At 36.2% G+C, this 20927-nt stretch overlaps 1 protein-coding gene across 5 annotated transcripts in view; it reads right to left on the bottom strand.

The window, feature by feature from the left end:
• TCF12 (transcription factor 12) overlaps window positions 1-20927 on the bottom strand; it is a 160788-nt gene that overhangs the window by 119190 nt on the left and 20671 nt on the right. The gene's annotated exons all lie outside the window — the stretch shown is intronic.

Genomic DNA, 20927 nt, shown 5'->3' with positions numbered 1-20927 from the left:
TTATTTCCCCCACTTGGCCTTTACATGACACACAAGATATTTTAGCATAATGGGGAAAATAGGCAAGACAGACTGGTTATATTTCAATGGCTTTAAAAACCTCAGAGGATCATGGTCTCTGCCCTACTAAAACAGTAATATTTTCTACACTCAGTAACGGTTCTTTTAGAATCAGTTCCCTTTATGCAAATCCAGGTTATAGCTCACAAGAGAAAGGGGAAGGAAAGGACAGGGAGATCTTTAAACATTGTATCAGAATATATATATATATCCCATGTATTATCCAATTTCTATCCAAATTTAATTGGTCAAACCATCTTTAAACCACATTCCCAAACAGCTAATTGCAAAAGCAATTCCTATAGCAAATTCCTTCATTAAGGATAAAGCTAATATTCTAACAATTAGGTTCCTGATTATCTGCTTCACAAGATATTTTTTTGTAATATGTGGAACACATCCTAAACTGCAGGCTTCCAAGCACTTTGGCCTACAAAATGCAGCTCATTACTTCCCTATCACATGAACTTCTCCCTTAAAGAGTTTTGATATATAGCATAAATTTTTTATGTAATATATACTATGAACTATTTATGAAGTTTTATAATGTCATAATTTATAAATAAGAACTAAGTGTCCCAATTTATAAATAAGAGTAGAATGTAAGCTACTTCATACAATCATCTCTAAACCCTAACTTTATATTGCAGCTATAAAATTTTCATGCATATTTCTCAGACTGGACATACTGCAAAATAGAATGTAAGCTAATACTGTAAATAACTACCTATGGACCACTACTATTCTAATCATTATTTCCTTAAGAAATGTGCTTTATGAAACTATAAAATGTTATTTAGACAAAGACAGCCTGCAAAAGGGAACGTTAAACTGAAAGTACAGTAAATCACTCAGATAAAAACTATAGACACTTTTGGTGTACTGCAGGAAAGATCCTCAAGGTTGAAGAACACTCTTTGAAAATGCAAAACCACCACTATATTGAGCCAGCAGTTTGAGGAAGTTTACTGCATTTTGCAGCTGACAGTACTGTTGTTGTTTCATTGTAACTGGTCCAGGAGCTGAGTAAAGAGTCGTGGCTGGCACTGACAAAGGCAAAAGTAATCTTTTGGCACAATTGACTCTTTTCTGCCAGAAACAACAGAGCTAGTAATCCAGTCATTATCATAACATGTCTTCCATTGCCTTAGTTTCAAAAGATACATATATGTGGGGAGAAAAGAAAAGTATCTTACTGCAAGACAAAGTCCTTGGGAAAGTTTAAGATACAGTAGGTTATATCAACCCATTTCAGGAAATATGTCAGTAGATAATGGTTATGCATAGAGCATTCAGATGCATGACCCCTAATCAGTAAAACATGCTACTCATTTAAAAATGTGAGTCAGTGGGACATAAGGACTTACGTCATGGTTCTGCTAAATCAGCACATGTACAGCTAAAAATTCTAGTATTTTAGTTCTACCATTTGAATTATGCAAATAAATTGTTTAAAGAAACTGCTCTAAGCCAAAAGGTAGCTGTTTCAGATAGGGAAGAAAACTAATTTCTGACTAGTTCCCAGAATTCTTTTTTCTAAAAAAGCCCAGTACAGTTAGCTAGAGTAGTAAACTTCCTTTTTGCTGCCAGGTGTCTTTTTCCTCCTTTTCATTTTTTCCTCCTTTTCAATTTTTTTATTCTCACAAGCCCCAAACAGGCTTGCATGTAGACCTATCCCTTACACAAAATTTTCACACAAGGAAGATGCTTTCACATTTTAGATGCTCTGTGAAGGCTACAAGAAAAAAGAAACCCTATACTGCACGCAGAATGATACCCCTGCTGCCCTTGGTCTCCATCAACCTAAGACACCAAACAAGTGCTGACCCAGGTAGTTAGCAACACTCAACCAGGAAATCAGATGTGCACCTACGATGGTGTTCAAGGAATCTCTTCTGCTTTGTACACCAATGCGTTTTCCATGGATGACAGATGAAAACCACCCAAATGCTGGATGAGACAAAGACCCAGACAGTTTCTAGCAGGATGAGCACGAACAAAAAACAATGCATACTTTAACACAGCCAAAGGTAACTCTGTGTAACTGAGCCAGGACCATCAGATTCACCTTTTAGATGTGAAGATCCTGAAGTGGGGAACACTTGGTAAGGAATAACATGGAAGTGATCTATAGTAATAAATTCAATAAAGTCTCAAAGCATAAGTATCACGAAAAGAGTTCTAGTGTTTTCCTGGGAAATGCAAAAGAGAACAGAGGAACTAGGGGGATCATCACCTTTGTATAACCCCTTCCACAAGGAAAGGCAGTGAACAATTGCACTATCTATTAATTCATCACGGATGTCAAAGGGCACGGGAAAGCTGTGACAGTTAACAGAGCACTGAAAGACATGCAGGACAAGGCTGCAGTATCTCAGCCGCTTTAGGTAAAGCAAAAAAGGTGGAAATTGAACAACTGTGTTGTTACAAAGGTCCAGTAACGCAGACTTGCATTCAGGCAGACAGGGGTACAACAAGGTTCTACCCCCACTTCCTATTTTTAGTAGGCATTGAGGACAGAAAGTAATTGAAATGACTCATGATTTCATAGTTCTCAATCAAAATTGACTACTTCCATAGCACATATGCTGCAGTTTAATCAGGGAGTAATACCATAAGTCTAATACCACGTTTGTTTGAGCGGGTTCAGCTGGCAGTCTGGGGCTGGGCTGGCTCACAGGGTACCTCCACAGCACTCACTGCTGCTGTCCCAGCGAGGACACTCCTGACCTTGGCCAGCCGTGCACACAGAGCACAACCCAAATCCAGGAGCCTGGCCAGCCCGCAGGAAAGGCTGAGTGTTCCTCACTCACCTCGGGGAGACCCAGCCAAGTCATGATGATGCTTTCTGGCTTTATGCATTGGATTCTAAACAGGCTTTGCTTAACATCACATTTATGAAGCTGCTGTGAGCATTTCAAGCTCTTCTAGAAGAAAACCTGAAGAAACCTGTTGCCTCATTATTTCAACATATGTATTCATTCTCAAGAAACAGATTCAAACGTTCATCTAATAAAAAAAAATTGGATCTTACAATCAAACTGAAATGAAGGTTGTTCTTGCTGGCATAAGACAAAGAAGACTATATTTAAAACTTATTTCAAGAGACACAGGCTCTAATGTTCGTGTAAACACGATAATATACTTTATAGGGTTACCATCTGCTACGATGTTGATCAAATAAATGATTTGACAAAAAAATCACATTGTAGGTTGTTATACTAGGTACTCAAGGTATGAGTTTCTATCTTTTATAGCTTCTTTATCCAATTTTGTTTCAGAGTAATGATATTCCTTCAGATAAGATTCAACATCTGAAATCAATTACAAAAAAACCTACAGCACAAACCATAACAGCGTTGATTGTGTTTTGCATTTCAGACACACAAACAAATCAATCTACCATTAGGCCATATATTGCAGAAGTCTGTTGTGAAGTATGATACCAATTATTGCCCAAAATTATATTTTAGGTCTAGACTTTCTGGTAAGGAGATGAAAAGAGTAATAAGAGTTGATGGAGAAACACTATACTCAAATATTTTAACTTTCAGTAGGTTAAGACTAGTTTCCAGCCTCTTCTTGGTATTTTCAATTAAAACTACTTCTCTTTTTACAGTAGATGTAATATTTTTAATAAGATAATAAAAACATTTATTTTCTAACAAAGAACTCAAAATTCACAAGTCAGATTTAAAAAAAAAAAAAAAAAAAAAAATCAATAAGTAGAGACAAGATAAAGTTCCACACATTTATTACTCAGGAAGTGGGAGGAAACATGGATGACAAGGGGACTAGCAGGACACTCAAAACCAAAAGCAGCTTTGACAATAGATATAATGTGGTAGGCTTAAAATATCCAAAGCTGAGGGCATTAATCAAATTGAGAAGAAAAATGAAATGCAGGCCACCTACCAATAGTCTAACCACTTAATTGCCATTGGGATAAATTCAGATGCAACATTATAATTAAGTAAAAGACAAACCACTTTCATTTCAAACTATATAAATAGAGAACTTTCTCTCCATCCACTTTCCACGATAAAGGTAGAGCAAGGGGTAGTGCAAGCATGGAGGGGGAAAAAAATTTTTCAAATCTCAATGCATACTGTTTCTTGGAGAATGTACTAATTGTCTTCCAGCATATGAATACCAAGCTCCCCCCCATCCCTCCAGATCAAAAAACAAAGTTCCTCCCCAGTAACAGAGTTGCTTATTAGAGGCACCAGCGGGAGTAGCAGAACAGTATCCTTTTTTGTACCTTTGCTCCAGAGAAAATGAATGGAAGAGCTATGGATATGTCACAGAAACACCATCTTGAGTCTGTCATCTAGTACCAACTTTGGACTTTACAATTACTTCAGGGAACTTCCCAAGATAATTTTATTAAATTGCACACTGCTGCTCACTCTCCTCCCTGTATTGAGCTGTAGTGTCACAGATTGAACACTTAATTCATTGCGCAGTGTAAAAGTGAGATCTCTCCTGGGCTTACCTATCAGTTTTCACATCTTTCCCCACCTGCCCAGCCAGGTTCATAACCATGGGAGTTGAGATTTTTAACTACCAGCTTCTAATGGCAGGGGTTTAAAACTACAAGGAAGCCCTGCAGGGACTGAAGGCCTGCTGAGGGGACACTGGTTACCTCAATTAGTACCCATAAAACACTGGCTTCCATTTGAATATTAATATTTGCAAAGATCAGCTTGTACACCTGTTTGAAATATCAACAGTGATTATTAATAATAGCAAAAAAATTTATTTTCATTTTTGAAACATTCTTTATCCCAGAGAATTCCAGAGCATGATTATCTGACATGGCAAAGACTAAATATCTACTATGCCAGTCATTGTGGAAATTATTTGAAGAAAAGTCGGAAGATATGCTATACAAAGTTAATTTCTATCTATAGAACAGGTAACCTCAATTAAAACTTCAGAAGAACAAAATTATTCAAATGGGAGGAATGTACAGCAAGTACAAAACTTACCTAGGCAATAACCAAAACTTAGACCAACATTGGCAGGTATTAAAAATTAGTTGTAATCTAATATATCAGCAAATTGAATTCTCCCTGTATGTAAAACTGTTTAAAACCTATACTTTCATACAGAAAATTATTTGCAAGAACAGTATTTTCTCCAGACAGAATTAAACTTCTGGGTGTATGCTTCTTCTACTTTTTCTAAAGCAACAAAAGACATTGTATAAATCCAGAAAAAAATTGAAAAAATCCATGCTGGTTCAGGACAACTGACGAAAATCTTGAATATATTTTTAAAGTGTCTATTAGCATCAAAACTCAGTACTGGTTCCTGTATAACTATCACGTATGTTTTAGATTTGTTTCAACTCATTACCTAAATACAATTTGCTATTAAAAAAAAAAAAAAAAGGCAATTACTACTTTTAACTTGATTTCACAAACAGTCCTATTCATTTCTTGCAATAAGACCTATGTATTCCCTAAGAACAACACTGGATTATTAATTTCTGTAAGAGCAGTGCCCTTACAGAAATGTCAGAAATTACCTGCTTCTCTTTCCTCATATTCTCTGCTTCCTAGACTCTAAATCATGTCACTGAACACACCAAGTGACCTGGAATGACCTGGACACTTTAAATAAAACACAACACAACACACTCAAAATAAAATTGGAGCTGGCATTTCCCACACAAACTGTGCTAAACCAGAAAACTGCACATTGCTACACCCATCTTGCCAGAAAAATTACATCAGGTACTGTTCAAAGAGGAGAGCATATTTGCAATACTGTATGCAACATGCATTTGTTAGTTGTGTGTAGTTATTCAGAGTTCAAGCAAAAGCTAATGACAAAAACTATAAAAATTGGCATTGAAACTATTAAAAAAGGGAATTTTCTTATAAATCCACAGAGGTGCTCAGAGGACTATACAGTAAAGCTACCATTCACCCCCCCCAAAAAAAATTCCCTATATTAATACAAGTTTTAATATTATTCTTTGATCCAATTTGAGGTTAAAATTCTAAAAAAAAAAAAAAAAACTGAAATCCTAATCTTCATAAATTATCCTGTATACTAATAATATTTACATGTGTGCACACAGAGTATATTTTGAAGCCTCACTGGTTACAAATGTGAATAAAGTACACCAGCTTAGAGATCAAGCCTTTAAGAGGGGTACAACCCAGAGCTTTTATTCACACTCAAACACACAGCTAAACTGCTATTAAATCGCATCATGCTGCATATTCCCTCTCTGTGTTCAGCCATGAAGTATCAGGCTGAACAGCTCTAACATGCAAGTCTCAGCCCTACAGTACCAGCTATCAAAATAATCCATTCTACTGGCAAATTTTCCTGTGGTTACTTCAGTTATGACTCAACTGCTTTATATAACCACACACTTTAAAATATAGATATACACATATATATTTATATATACACACCAAATCAAGGCCAGTGTCACAAGACTGCACACACCAGGCCAAAAATATTCTAATACAGCCTCATAGGCAACAGCTACTGTTACCAACTGTATTACAACATGATTGTACAGAAAACTGCCAATTCAGGCACACAATTAATCTGAGTTACACAGTGTGTAACTGAGGTGCTAACTCTCATGAGCAAAGAAAATATGGCAAGTGCAACAGCTTTTCTAACAACGTGTCTAAAATTTTTAAGAAAAAGTATTTTTAATCATTTATGATATCACAAGGGTCCAGCAAATTTTGACCCGCTTGAAAACAAATTCTAAGATCAACCTGAGGTCAGTACCTTTCCATGGTGTTAGTGATTGCCATGCATCTTTATACAGACACAATTAAGATAACCAATTGCAGCAAATTAAAATTACTTTGTTGCTATTTAGAAGATCATTAATACTTTAACACTAAAATATTTCAAGGAAAAAGAGACCCTCTGACATATCAAGCAGAGAGTCGGGGCGGGGGGAAGAAAAACCTGATAAAGTTTTTGAGAAACAGCATATATTTTGACTTTCCAAGTTCATGAAGGTGAATCAGTGGAGAAATCAAGCATCAGACAAAAACCTTGTAATTTAGTGAGGCAGAATTTTGAGCCTTAAGTATAATGGCAAGCATACTATACAGTATAGCCAAGGAAATGCCAATGTAACTCCACATTCACAATAATATGACTGGAAACAAAGATATTTACAGATACACAGTCAAGATCACAGAAGCCTGAGTCGGAACTTGAGAAGATCTAGACCAAGCCATTTCATAAAAGAATGTGGAAGAAAAGCTATACTTTGCTAAAGTATACAGTATCTCTCTATCTGATTTTTGGCATTCCTACAATACTGAAATCAAAAGTCTATTACCAGCAGCATGGCATCTCAGTCTCTCACATTAAAACAACGATACACTAACATCTTACATTTTTCATAAAACAAAGCATGTAGAATACAAAGAAATCTGAAAGGTTTTCAAGTTTGCCTCTAGACAGGCATGTCTTCAGTGAGATGATTTCTTACACTTCCTTGCTCTAAAGAGCACATCTAAGTCAGCTGCAGGAATTAACTCTCATTACTAAGCAAAACAGAACTTACACATCAGGGTTGTGTGAACTTCAGTTCGTCATGAGAGATTTCGGGTTCTTTCAATACAGCTGGGGGAAAGTGTATACTGTATGAAAATTTCAGCATTAAACACCCTCTTTTAACTCTGAAAACAAAGTTTATCTGCTCAATATTTAAAAAGGGAAGAATGCTTATATAGATAAATGGAAGCACTGCACATCTGCTCACCTAAGCCAGAGCTGTGGTAGGCTAACTCTAAGTTAGACGTGGAAAAAACAATAAAATAAATATAGCCAATGTTGACTTAGGTAACTATTACAACCAGGCTCACTTATTTCTCTCCTCTTTTGCATAAAATCAAGAAGAAATCCTCCATACTGCATCTTCAATCAAGAAAGAAGCTTTTGCGATGTTAGGGCTCCGCTATTTGTCCTGCAGCACAATGAAATGCCTACCGGTTTGTCCAAGGGAAAGGTAGCACCTTCTTGCCTCAGAAAAAAAGCTGCCTAGGGCAAAATGTGTTTTTTTCTATTATTTTAGGCATGAAGGAAAAAAAAAAAAAGGCTTAAAGTAAACTTAAAAGTTTCTAGAAGCATCTCTACTTGCATGCATATGACTGATAATTTGAAGTGATGGAAGTTAGCAACAGCCTGCCGTGTCGAGGTCTACTTTTTCCAGTATGCATTTTGCACCAACAAGTGCTTCCCCCTCCATAAGCAAGTTGGAATGTAGTAAGGCTCTTGCCAGATGTTCTCCTTCTGCAGAGGTCCAAAACCAACAGTTCTCAATAATTCCATTACTTCCAAAAGTCAAAGCCAGAATCCAGTCTGAACAAATGGAGATCTGGCACAGCCTGTGCTGCCAGCAGGGCCCTGAGACACCTTAAAAAGTCTCAAACTAAAAAAAAGCACTCCAAGAAACCTTTCTTTCCTTAACACTGAGACATTTCTTCCAACAGCTTATTAGACAGAGATTTTACAGGTATTGTTAAATTTCATTCTCAAATTAAGAAAAAATTATGTTCTCCGACAAAGGAGAGAAATGTGTCTTTAAATGTGCCAGGTACCATTACAACTGCTCAAATATTTTCTGAATCAAGCTCCTTGCTGCCTGGGCTGTTAGCTGCCTCCTGAGGCAGGCAGGCAGGCTTTGTGTTGACAGCTCCCTTAGTGTGAGTGGCAGTAAATGATGGTGTGCCCACAATGCTGGAAAGCTGATATGATACAGTTCAGTCTCCTACATCAACAAACGAGGTGGAAGGACGACTGGTGCCTGATGTTAATGGGCCTTGCACTAATACACAGCAGCACTGCAGCAACTGAGATGTCTGAGGGAGCCTGGTTCACCTTCTATCCCCCAAAACATTTGTTTTTCTTCATTAGGTGTTTCTACACTTTCCCATTTTTTAAAAGAAAGGCTGTTCCTCCCCTTGAACTAAGATGTGTCACCACAGTTCATGGCAATACTAAGTTGCATGACACCTGTATTCACTCGTTTCTCCCCTCATAACCAAAAGGTATCAGCTGATCTACTGATTTCTGCTGCACTTCAGGACAATCCACATTTTAACGCTCTTCTGGTAGTATATCCACGTTGTTAGAGCTTGTAATTCTGGAAAGACTACCCTTAAACAACAAAATCACACCTTTAGAGGATCAGCAGCACAGAAGTAACAACTTCCTAGAGTAATCAAGACTGTGTTCAGCATCGTGGTCTTTAAATGCTAAAAAATAATTAAAATAGTTTAACTTTGCTAGTTTAGCAGAAACATGCAACTATTATGAAAGTAACTTATAGCACTATCACACTAACTAAAAAAACCAACTTACTTTTCTATTCTAGAAAATAACTACTAAATCTGACAGGGTCTGGCTCTGGTGGAAGTGAATCCAGAAATATCTCCATCTGCTAGTGAAGATGTTGAGATTTCTCCAACTTTACTTCTTAACCAAAGACTTTTTTTTCCCTATTTGAAGACTTTACTGATCTTCCTTTTATTTCTTCCGCTAGCTTTTCATTTAATACTCCATAGTATGGTTCAACTGCATAGCATTTCTCCTTGGCTTAAATCCTAAATATCACACTTTTTATAGAAATCTGAGTTTCAATGCTTTTCTTGTAACAAGTGTTACATGAGTTAAAACACTCTTAATAAAATGCACCTAGAAACCATGCATGCTTCAGAAGCAGAACTTTGACAAAGAAGTTAGAATTGGAATTTATAGTCAAGTAACCCATTTAAATTGCCTTCATACTCTAACAGCTGGAACAGACATACCTGTTGCTGTTCAAGTGCACTCATGCCTTTGTTTTTTTTTTAAATGAGGGCAAGTTGCACTCTGAATACAAAATAAATTTGCTGTTGCTGCCTCTTCAAGTATGCTGTTACAGCAGTTCTGTACGTTATAGCAAGAAAATACTGAAAGCCAATAAAATATGGTAGACAGCTCTTCCGTGGCAAAAAGCAGCCTTACCTAGTAATTATCCTTCTTACAATAATAATACGGTATTAAAGACTTTAAAACATTTACTTAAGTAGTCAGAAAGCAAGTAGCAATCAATAACTAAGTATTTTTCTTTAATTCCTCCTCCCAGGATGTTTTAAGTGTCTCTCCTTTTTCAAAAGCACCAAATAGTCTCATAACTTCATTCCTGTAAAAATTACACCTTAGTTTTACGAACCAATTTCCAAGGATATTTAATCAGAACACAGAAGTGAATGATTTTACATTAAAATTAGGAAAAATACTCCAAGTTTAATGTAACAGATGAACAAGAATAAGAAGTGGAAGGATTCTAAAACCCTTCAGTGGGTTTTAGAATCTGCCAGCACAGTGTCCAACAGAGCCATCAGCCAACCTGCAAGTACAGCTCCACAAAACCTCCTCTGCAAAGTGAGCCTTCACACAGGCTAGAAGCACTTCCCAACTCCAACAAGGGATTCTGATGCAGGAACCACTGCCAAACAACAGCTTATTCGTCAAGGCTTATGTATGCAAATACAGCCTATCTTCCCAACAACTAAGGGCTGGCTGCCACCCAAAAGGAGGCCATCCTGCTTCCCTTAACACTTCACCGTCCCCACTGCCCACAGCCTGGCTCTCATGTCTTCTTCTCTCACACTAGCACTGGGGTTTTGTAGGGACCTGCAGTAAACCTGTTCAGGAAGAAACTAGTAGAAAACAGACCCCTAAAAATAACAAACCCTCACTGGTTTCTGGCCAGACTTGCTCACAGAAGTATTTCACTACTGGGCCAGAACAGCACCAGTGCTGGCAGAAAGGAAAGGAAGAGCATGAGAATCAAACAAGGCTAAAGTCAGGGTTGTCAGGTCTTTGGCCCTTCCCCAAAGAAGGGCCAGGGAAGCCAGCCCATCACTTCTGAAGCATTTACTACCTCTGAGACTGGCTGCATTTAAAAGGAAAAAAACCAGTGATATATTTTTAAGGGAAAAAAATAATAAGAAAAAACCCCAGCTATCACCATGTGGTGATGCATAAAATCCTGCAGCCTACTTTGAGATTACTGGCTTTATTGAACCATTGGTACTATGCCAGTGTGTGAGAAAAATAACTGAAGAAATGCATGTTTCAATTACATGAAACACTAATAATCTCATAAAAATCTTAAAAAGATCAAATCTGCTCCATGTTAGGGTAGAGACAGGTTACCAGGAAGTTCAACGTTGCCAGAAAACTCCCACACATACTTTATTGTTCACTTACTGGAATTTTAGCCAAAAGTTAGAGGAAGAGTAAATTACTTCAAAGTAAATGGCAACAAAACCCAAGCATTTTGCTTCCCTCGGTTTCTTCTGTAATTCCAAAGAAAAAAAGAATTTTTATTTTAAAATTTCTAAGTACATTTTGAAATTTAGCCAAAATGAGTCTTGAGTTGTATGTGCCCAATAAGCTTCTTCTATGAATTACGATATCCCATTTTCTCTTTTGCATTTTAGAATGCTAAGCATTGCCAAAACAAGTCAATTTAACTACATTGCCTCTTTGGGTGGTGACTTTGTTTGTCTTATATCCTGTATGCAGCTCTCTGTATAGATACTTCTAGCTCTGGCAACAGCTTTCAGACTTTGCTTCACTTTGTACTTTACTTGTTCATACTGCAACACTCCAATACAATGAAATTTGTATAAGCGCCCAGATTTGCTCAACCACTAAAAATAAAAATGTTACCATTTATAAGGGTTATCAAGTAATTTTAACACAAGACAGACTCTTCCCATTCTGTTAAATATATAAAACAACAAAAATGAGAACAGAGTTTCTGCCTTTTTGAAAAAGACAGCCATGACTTGGTATTTGGGAATGAATTTCTTATATTACAGTCACAAGGAATATTATTACTCTTCAACGTAATATAATTTATTTAATTTGCAGACCACACTTTGTGAAAGGGTAATAAGGCATCAAATGTCTTCACATCCCAGTTTATAAAGGAAGGATTACTGAAGAAGGTTCAGAAGAAAAATATCAACTCTCCCTCCCAGATGCACGAGAGCATTCTGAAGAATCGCACATGTAATAGGGCAATTCAGAATAAACATCACATACAGCTCCACAACATATGTTCACATGAACTAAAAATGCAAAGCTTATTTCTTGGGACAAGGCTGGCTCACATACCTTTAAGAAAATTAAGAAATTCTTGTAAACCAAAGTGAATTCATAACTTAACACTCTTCACCTGAACTCAAACAAATGTGATATGCTTACATAACTGAAAGGCTAAACAAGATGACATTTGTGTCCTTTTGTGCCCATTCCACAGACACACACAGGATTTCCCTGGCAGCCAAACCAACACAAGCTCTTGACCAAACTTCAACAAGTGATATGAAAGCCCCATGAATTAAACAAACACATATTAAGGCACCTGGCAGGAATCATGTGAAACAAATGTAAAATTCAAGAACAAGAGCTCCAGCAGTAATTTTGTTCTACTTCATTTACTTAACAGAAAAAGCTTATATTTAAAAGGTCACAAAAAGGAAATAAACATGTGCTTCACTCAGATGTATATATGCAATTTGGTCTTTTAAAAAACTCTGTATATATTACCAACTACAACACCAAATTTACTTCCAGGAATATGAATTTTTGTCTGGATTTTACTTCTTGCCTTTTTTAAAGAAAAGCCAAACAAATACATCTGAAGCCCCTTCCCTTCTACATCTTCAAGTTCACTGTTGAATTTTTAAACATCAGAGCAGAACTTGCCCTAAGATATTCTTAACTAATTATCAAAGAACTAGAACACCATATACATTTTATCCCCTAAGATCTCTTTAGTTTTCATTTTCCTAAAGGACTCAGAGCAATCATTATTTTAATGCTGAGTCTATTATGTGACAAACAAGAGAAAAAAACTTTTTTAAAAATCCTATGAAATATTACACTAAAAAGAGGACAAATAACAGAGTAAGAAGAGCACAGAAAAACAATCAATATCTGCTTTTATAAAAAAGGTTCAAAGTGAACAAGAACTTCACACATGGTGGAACCTCTTAAGACCTGTGAAGCCTCCAAGTCATCCAAGGACTAATTAGGTTTTCAAGAAGTCTTAAAATCTAATACACCCTATTCCTACAGAATTTCAATTGAATATAGATTCTTAACTCTTTCATTGTAAAATCAGAGTCTAGCAGTTTATAAGAGATTGTAAAAACACAGATGAAGCTAAGCCACTTCATTGTATTTTCCATTAAGAATGAAATGAAGTACAGTTGAAATCAAAATTCTGTACTGGCTGTACTTGATTTAATCCACAGTAACGCCATCTATATGCTACTTACAGAGAAGTAATAGAAGAAACTGCTGTGGTGCCTATATTGATCTAGTGTTGTACTGAACACTTTCTTTTGAGAGTCAATTACATCTCCTTCACACCCACATCTGTCATTCTAACACAAAGTTTACAAGACTTTTTTTACATCACAAGAAATTTTCTGCTAAACAGAAAAATATAAAAACTATAAAAGGGAACATCTGTATTTTAAAAAGATCTATTGGTCTTGATATTAGGCCTAAGAAAAATACTGACTAGAATTACAAGAATGTCATTATTATGTGTATGCCATCTTTTACACAAGAAAATCCACTCAAAGCCATTTTTAAAACAGATCCAAAATTAGAAGTCTGTAACTGCAGCAATCTTAAGGCTGTTAAACTTCCAGATCACAGCCAGTTCATAGCAGGGCTGATTAGCTCAATCACAGAGTCTTGCTAATGGCAGTTGAGAGCCCCAAACTGAATCTAAATCACATGAAGCAACTAAAAACACAGGCAAAAGTACTTTATCCTCAAAGCCTCAAGTATACCAACATAAAAAGGATGGATAACCCACCGGAGTTCATGAGTTAACTAAAACCCTATGATACATGTTAGCACAAATAGCATATATTTCAACAAAAAAAAAAAAAAAAAGTATAGATAGTCCCAAAATCTACTTCAGGAGCACTCTTAATGATGGAATACTGTCTGAAGTTAGTGATTGCAAATATAGCACCAAAATGTTATTGCGGGGGAAGACAATATGCTATTGAAGAGAGATAAGGGGAAATAAGAGTTAACTGCTCTAGCTAGGTTTTTACCAGCTTTTTCTTTGTCCCTTGATGTTGCCAACCTCACTGGAAAGGAAAAATATCTCTGTAGAATTTATTTTGTTTCTCTTTCAAATGCAACTGAAATTCAAGGCCACCAACAGCCTGAAGAAGAATGAACCACCTGTAGAGGTCAGCATTCCAAAAGCGTATCAGTAAAAATGTAACAAAATGTCAAATTCCTTGTTTTGGAGAAATTTGATGCTATGTGTATTGAATAATGATAATCCAATGCATCTATACACATCATGTATCCTCTGTCCTTTAGCATGGAAATAATTTTGCTGTGATTAATACAATGTGGAAGAAGATGAAAACAAAATTCCTGAACTGGCTAATCACAGGAGTAACACTTGAATAAAAACCAGTTTCCTAAGGCAGAAAAGAGCCACCACTGTGATTAAATATTTCATTAATTTAATATCAAGAATTTCTATAGAGAATTAAACAGGAAAATTAATACATAGGTGGCACAGGCAACTTTCAAATTTACATTAAAAGATTTCCATAGTATATCAAATGATAAAATTCCTTCTCAGAGCAAAGAGTTTTGCTCAGCTCATATCATAAAATGAATATGGTATAGTAAAGGTCTTTCTGGAAGACTGAGAAATACATGCTCAAACATTTCAAATATTTAACATACTGTATAAGAAATCAAATATCTTTTACTCGATCATGAAAATGCATTAGAAAGAAAAGAATGCCTATTATATTATTATGCTATAAGGTGAAAAAGGTTATAAGAACTCTGATCATTGCATTTTTTCCCCGAGTGTGTGGCAAGATACCAGGTTTCATCTAAATTTCCTGCTGATTTCAGCAGGAAAGTAGCAAAAAAACACCTGCTACAGAAAATCTCTGATTTGTTTCTTTTGGTTACATGTAATTCTTCTGTGTTGTCCCAGGCATTTCAGGTGAGGTTGCTCCTTGCATGAAGAGAGAAGCAACTTGACTTTGAGTTATAAAGCTAAAAAGGAAAGGCTCACAAAAAAAGTAGTCAGTCTTTTTCACAGGGAAAACCAAAATTTAAAAAGGAAATACATATATATAATGAGCCTCCAGCAATAAAACCAAAGCAATTCAAAGGGGTTTTTAAAAGAGACATCAACACTACGAAGCGGGAGACAGTTATCCAGCTTGAAATGGATCTATATGAACAGAGTGGATTTAAACAAAATTGTGTTTCACTGTGGAGCACTAACTTACTGTTTTTTAAATAGTTTAACCTCATTCTCTTATGCTTGCTTACCGTTGCATTTGGTCTTTAGGACATGCTATAGACGATTATTTATTTTCTGACTGCCAAACCTTCCGTCTGGGAAATACTTTTGCTCAAGGTTCTCCAAGTTTCCATCCTCCTCAATACACTTCTAGTTACAGTATTTGGCTCTGGCTGTGAATTGAACAAACAATCCCATCTCCAGACAATCACTGATGAGGCAGAGCCTGGCAGCAATGGTCAATGGCTGGATCTGACAAGGCATTTGTTTAAGAGCCTCCTTCTGACAAGTCATGGTCTTGGATGTTCCCAACTTTTTGCATTAAAAACAAGGAATCCATCTACTAATCCAGAACATTCATGTTATCCAAGTATGCAGACAAAGCAAGAAAAACGGTCTTTGAATAACACAACCTTTGAGAAATCCTACCAGTAGAACTCCCTGCATCAAGGAGCTCTGCACTCTTCAACCTATTTAAGCAGCCTGAGTGTGAAGGAATTACTTGAGTGCATTACTAGAATATTAAATATCTCACACTGTCCAGATTCACAGCAAGCCTATCAAATAACAGAATAACTACTTCAGAGCAAAACTTTTTTGCTGACTACACACCATCAACAAATAGTACCAACAACAGCAGCATCCTCCCAGTTTCATGTCCAGTTACACAGTACTCTAAGTTGTCTACCACAGTTTGGAGAAAACACTGCCATAGCTGGCAAATATAATCTTCCCCTATCACTGCCAGAGCCACTGGATGCAGTGACAGACACTGTCCCCTTAGAACTTCACCTAATTTTAGGAAGCACTCGAGTACTCAGCCATTTCTGAAAGCCTTAAGTGGATTAGCATTTATTCAAAAACTCACTTGAAATCCTGTCTCATAAAGGATGTCTTCTCTAAGTCTGCAAACAAAAAATACTTGCAGTCACTGTGCTAGAAAGATTGCAAATCTCAAACAGAAGGTGCAACTTCCTTGTCAATAGATTTCCACCGCATACCCACATCTGCAATATGTGATAGCAAAAGCAGACAGGAAAAAAAATAATGAAATGATTCCACAACAAAGAAAACAAATATATACATATATATATATACACACACAAACATGTATAAAAATACATATTTACAGAAGTTTCCTTTAGGCATTCCAGATCAAGACTCCAGGTTAAAAACAAAAAGCAATAAAATTTAAAAAAACCAACCCAACTTTGAAATACTCATGTCATCTTTAAAATGCAGAGGAAGGTATTTTTCTATTGCTATTACACAGCAAAAAATACACAAAAATAAGACCCAGAGAGTTTCAGCAAATTTCATCTCCCTGGTGGCAAACTTGTAGTTAACCATGGAGCCTCACCTTCAAAGTCACTTAGTTTAAAATCACTAATTTCTCTGAAAATACTGTGGATTCCAGCAAAGTGCCAACAGGGAGAGAAATGGGCTGGGAGGGAGGGTAAACAAATAAAGGACAAGGAAAAAGAAGAGACATATATAAACAAAGTGAAAACATTTGAAAAGCACCAAAGAAAGTATTTCCTAATAATCAACACATGTGCACACACAGCTCCCTGTCCTTTCCCCCCTCCCAGCAGGCCGGGGCTCCCTGGGCTCCTGCAGCTGTGCCATCAGGTGGGAGCAGCTGCACCAGTGCAGGGCTTCTTCCTAGCTGCAGCGTGGCAAAGGCAGACTCCTTGTACTCACCTAAGTAAGGCTACTTTTTTTGGATGACAAAAAGGTAAGGCAATCTACATTACTACCTCATATAGGTCTGGTTTTAAAAATAAATAAAATAACACGAAAAAAACTCAGATACAAAAGCCCACACACAACCCACTGCCTACATTTTAATCAAGAACAGAAAGAAAAGAAAATGAGAGCAGATATTACTTGGCTAGATTTAAAGGAAAAAGCCAATCCTTTTCAATAGCAGGCTCCATTTCTCAACATGACCATGTTCCAGAAGATTAGATAACAGTATCAGGCAATATCAGACTATTAATGACACAACCTCACAGAACGGAGAAAAGTATTTAAGCATGATATTGACTTTGTAAGATTTAAGATAACAGCACACAAACAGCCCATCCTTTTCTAAGACATTAACATATTGATATTAAATGCTTGGATTAATGGATTATAAAGGAGTAATATCATAAATTAATTCTGATACATCTCAGCAAAGTTGCTGAAAGAGAAAAGAGAAAGAGAAAAAAAAAAGAAAAATAAGAGATCAGCATTCTAGAAGTATCCCCAGGGGAAAGCAGCAGCCGATCATAGCACACATTACCTCTGCCCCTGGTTCATCCATCTGCTGCACCTCAAGGAATGCCACAGGGGAAGCAAACATGTGGAGCACAGCTAATAACAGCAATTCTGTCCATATTAGAAACTAATTATCACCCTTTCCTATCAGGATCAGTGCTTCCAGAATTATAAGCAATTTACCCTACTAAATGCAGTCTAGAATTTAACACTCAATAACTCAATAGCTTATTTAAAAAAAAAAACAAACCAACAATGTTGGTTTGGACTTAGATATAATACAAATTATATTTCTTTTCCTCTCAACACCACCCATTTTCTTGCATCTGAAGATTTAAATTTTTGGTGTTTGGGGTTTTTTTTGTGAAGGAATGAAGGGAAAAAACTCTGCTTAAACAGAATTCTGTGCGTTTAACTCTCAGCTCAAAACTGCACAATTACTGTGGTTAAGTTTATGTTAATCTAACAAAAAAGACAGAGTTTGTCTTGTACAAGCTATCTTCTGGAAATAACTGCATGAAATCTCATTGCTCCCTACCAAATATATTACTTTTCACTAAATACACAGACCATAAAACTACAAAATGAGATTAAAAAGCTGTGAATAGCATTTTATGTACTGACCTTGCAAATAGGAAACAGTTTCTCCTTGGTCCGTTGTCGTTCTACCAAACTAAAAATTAAGAACTTGGAGGATTGTTGATATCCCTCAGCATTAAGCTGGTCTATAAGAACCTAATTATTTATTTTGAAATCAAGTAAATATTGTTTTGTTTTAATTAACACCACCTATTTGAGGCACTACTTCTGCACACAAGCAGTTCAAACATTTTGTAGCACAATCCAAATAACTGAGAAACAGGGAACACCAAGGAAAATCATATTATGAGTGAGTATAAAGACCTGAATAAAGAGCATTAGATATGGATAAAAACAGTGCTTCTCTCACAAGAATCTTAATTTCTCTTTGTTTTCTATCCATCCTTTCCTGAAGCCAAGTACTTCTTTAGCCCTGACCCAAGTTTTGTCTCACAGCCTACCAAGACCAAAGCATACTCTTCCAAATTCCCTGGTTAGCTTGCAGGTGCCACTTTCTTGAGAAAGAGAAGGTCAACATTCCCCTAAGGATTTGAGCAAAATGCCTCCTCGAGCAAGCAGTCTGGGATTCGAACTTGGGTCTGCTCCCTTGAGATTGCACATGCTGGCTCTGCGCCTTGAGGTAGCAATGTCAAGAACTGTTAAGGATTTACAGAGAAGTCTCACAGATTTAAGTGAAAAGCATTCTAATGGGAATCACTAAGCTACTTTGTTTGCACCTCTGAGGAACACACATTAATATTATGCTTAAAACATTTTTAGATGAAAACGAAATATTCCCCAAAATATTTGACTCAAAAGTAAATAGAATTTAGTGCCAAACGCTAAAGAACTGTAATTACAAAGCAGAGCTACTACTTTTTTTAATACACAGACAAATGTAATACCGGTATACATTCAAAGTATTTATAAAGCTATCTTTTTTTCTAAATTGGGAATAGTCAAGGCTGTATTTATGATCAACTGTATCCTTCAGCATGAAGGGATACAAAGCACAAACCTAACGCAAAACATCAGCAACTTGGCTTAATAAGATTACAGTACATTAAAAGGCGCTCATAAGCATTTTCTATAAATGAAATGTAAAGCCTGATGACTACATATGAGCCAGAAGACCAACCTAAGCTCATAATGAAGGTATTGTGACAAAGCTTAGTACCTAAAACATCAACCGAAAAATGTAGTTTTGATATAGTTGAAAATTTCACACTGATTATAAAGCAGCCATGTTCTGGTGGCTAGTTTTAGGGTAGTAGTGTTCTAGTTTCTATGATCCATGTAACAGCTATAAGGCAGATAATACTGAGTTTACCTAATATATTATTCCTTCCTGCAAATCTCACTTCTCAAAATAACAGTATATTTACAGTGTAATGGCACATAGTTGGAAAATTTAAACCACACGTCCAACACCCTTAAAGAAATCAGTAAAAATATATGTACATTAACTTAGTACACAACAGTTTCTTTTTCAAATGCAGAGAAAAAGGGATATTATGATCTTCTGTGGGAAAAGCAAGCTGGCAGACTAAATAAGCATCAAGAACTGTAACCATTAATTCATTAAGTAAAAATAGGTAGGAAATCAAAACCCCACACCCCTGCACTCCAATGACACCTGCCCTCTATCAGTACACAGAAGTAAGTACTATAGTGAATCAAACAGCACCAGACAAACTTGGTTTTGTTTCCTCACCTACTTTTGCAGTTTTGAGCATGCTTAACCCCATGTCCACCACACACAGACACAGTTATTCTTATATCATCTGTATGCCTTCAGAAAACACTCCTACAGTCCTGGACTAGTAATGACATAAATTTGCCAAAACAGATTGGTCAACAGCAATGATAAACAGCATATAAACTGTTTTACCAACATCCTACTTACCTTATCACCCTTACTAGATCCAGTAACTAAATTTACATTAAAATAATTGTACAATGGTACTTCAGCATTCAATAATCCACGTTACTTAGTATGTCAGCATGAGCCATTCCCAGGATTAGGGGAAAAAAAATTTGAAATATAAAACGTAGAAGTCAACATCCTTTGACTTCATACCTGGTTCTCTGTCCAATCAAAACCTCTGTTAAGTAAATACTAGTCAAGGTCTTTATTTCTGTATAAGTGACATCTCAAACCACAGATGCACAGATAAATTCCATTTTATTTCTAAGAGTTACCAGGAGCTCATTGTGCATGCACAATGCATAGAGTGTGCTGAGGAGGAAGAACTAAAATAAGGATACTCTTACACAAGCCAGTCACCCATTCTTGCCATCATTTACTAAAAATAATATTTTTTTAAATTCCCTTCTGTTAACTGAAGTACCTCAATTTCTTTTTCTGTTTGTTACAAGGAAAACTCAATTCTGAAAAAAAAAAATATATATTAATTCTTTTAATTTGAATCAAAATACATGCAAGCCTTTGAGCAGATTATAAACCTGCAGCCAGGTGTCTATTTCTAATAATCCTCATAATAAAAGGAGAGTTTTAAGTAGAGCTCCTTTCTGAGAGACGATATTTTTTCCTTAAAAACTAACTTGGTTACAAGCCACAATATAAAAATCAAAGGACAAACTTCTTAATCAATTTGCCACTCCTATAGAGTACAGATTTAGTAACAGACAT

The sequence above is a fragment of the Corvus moneduloides genome, chromosome 13 (genome assembly GCF_009650955.1).
Source record: "Corvus moneduloides isolate bCorMon1 chromosome 13, bCorMon1.pri, whole genome shotgun sequence".
Lineage (NCBI taxonomy): Eukaryota > Metazoa > Chordata > Aves > Passeriformes > Corvidae > Corvus > Corvus moneduloides.
Note: the sequence above shows the minus strand (reverse complement) of the source record. Positions and strands in the feature narration are given on the sequence as shown.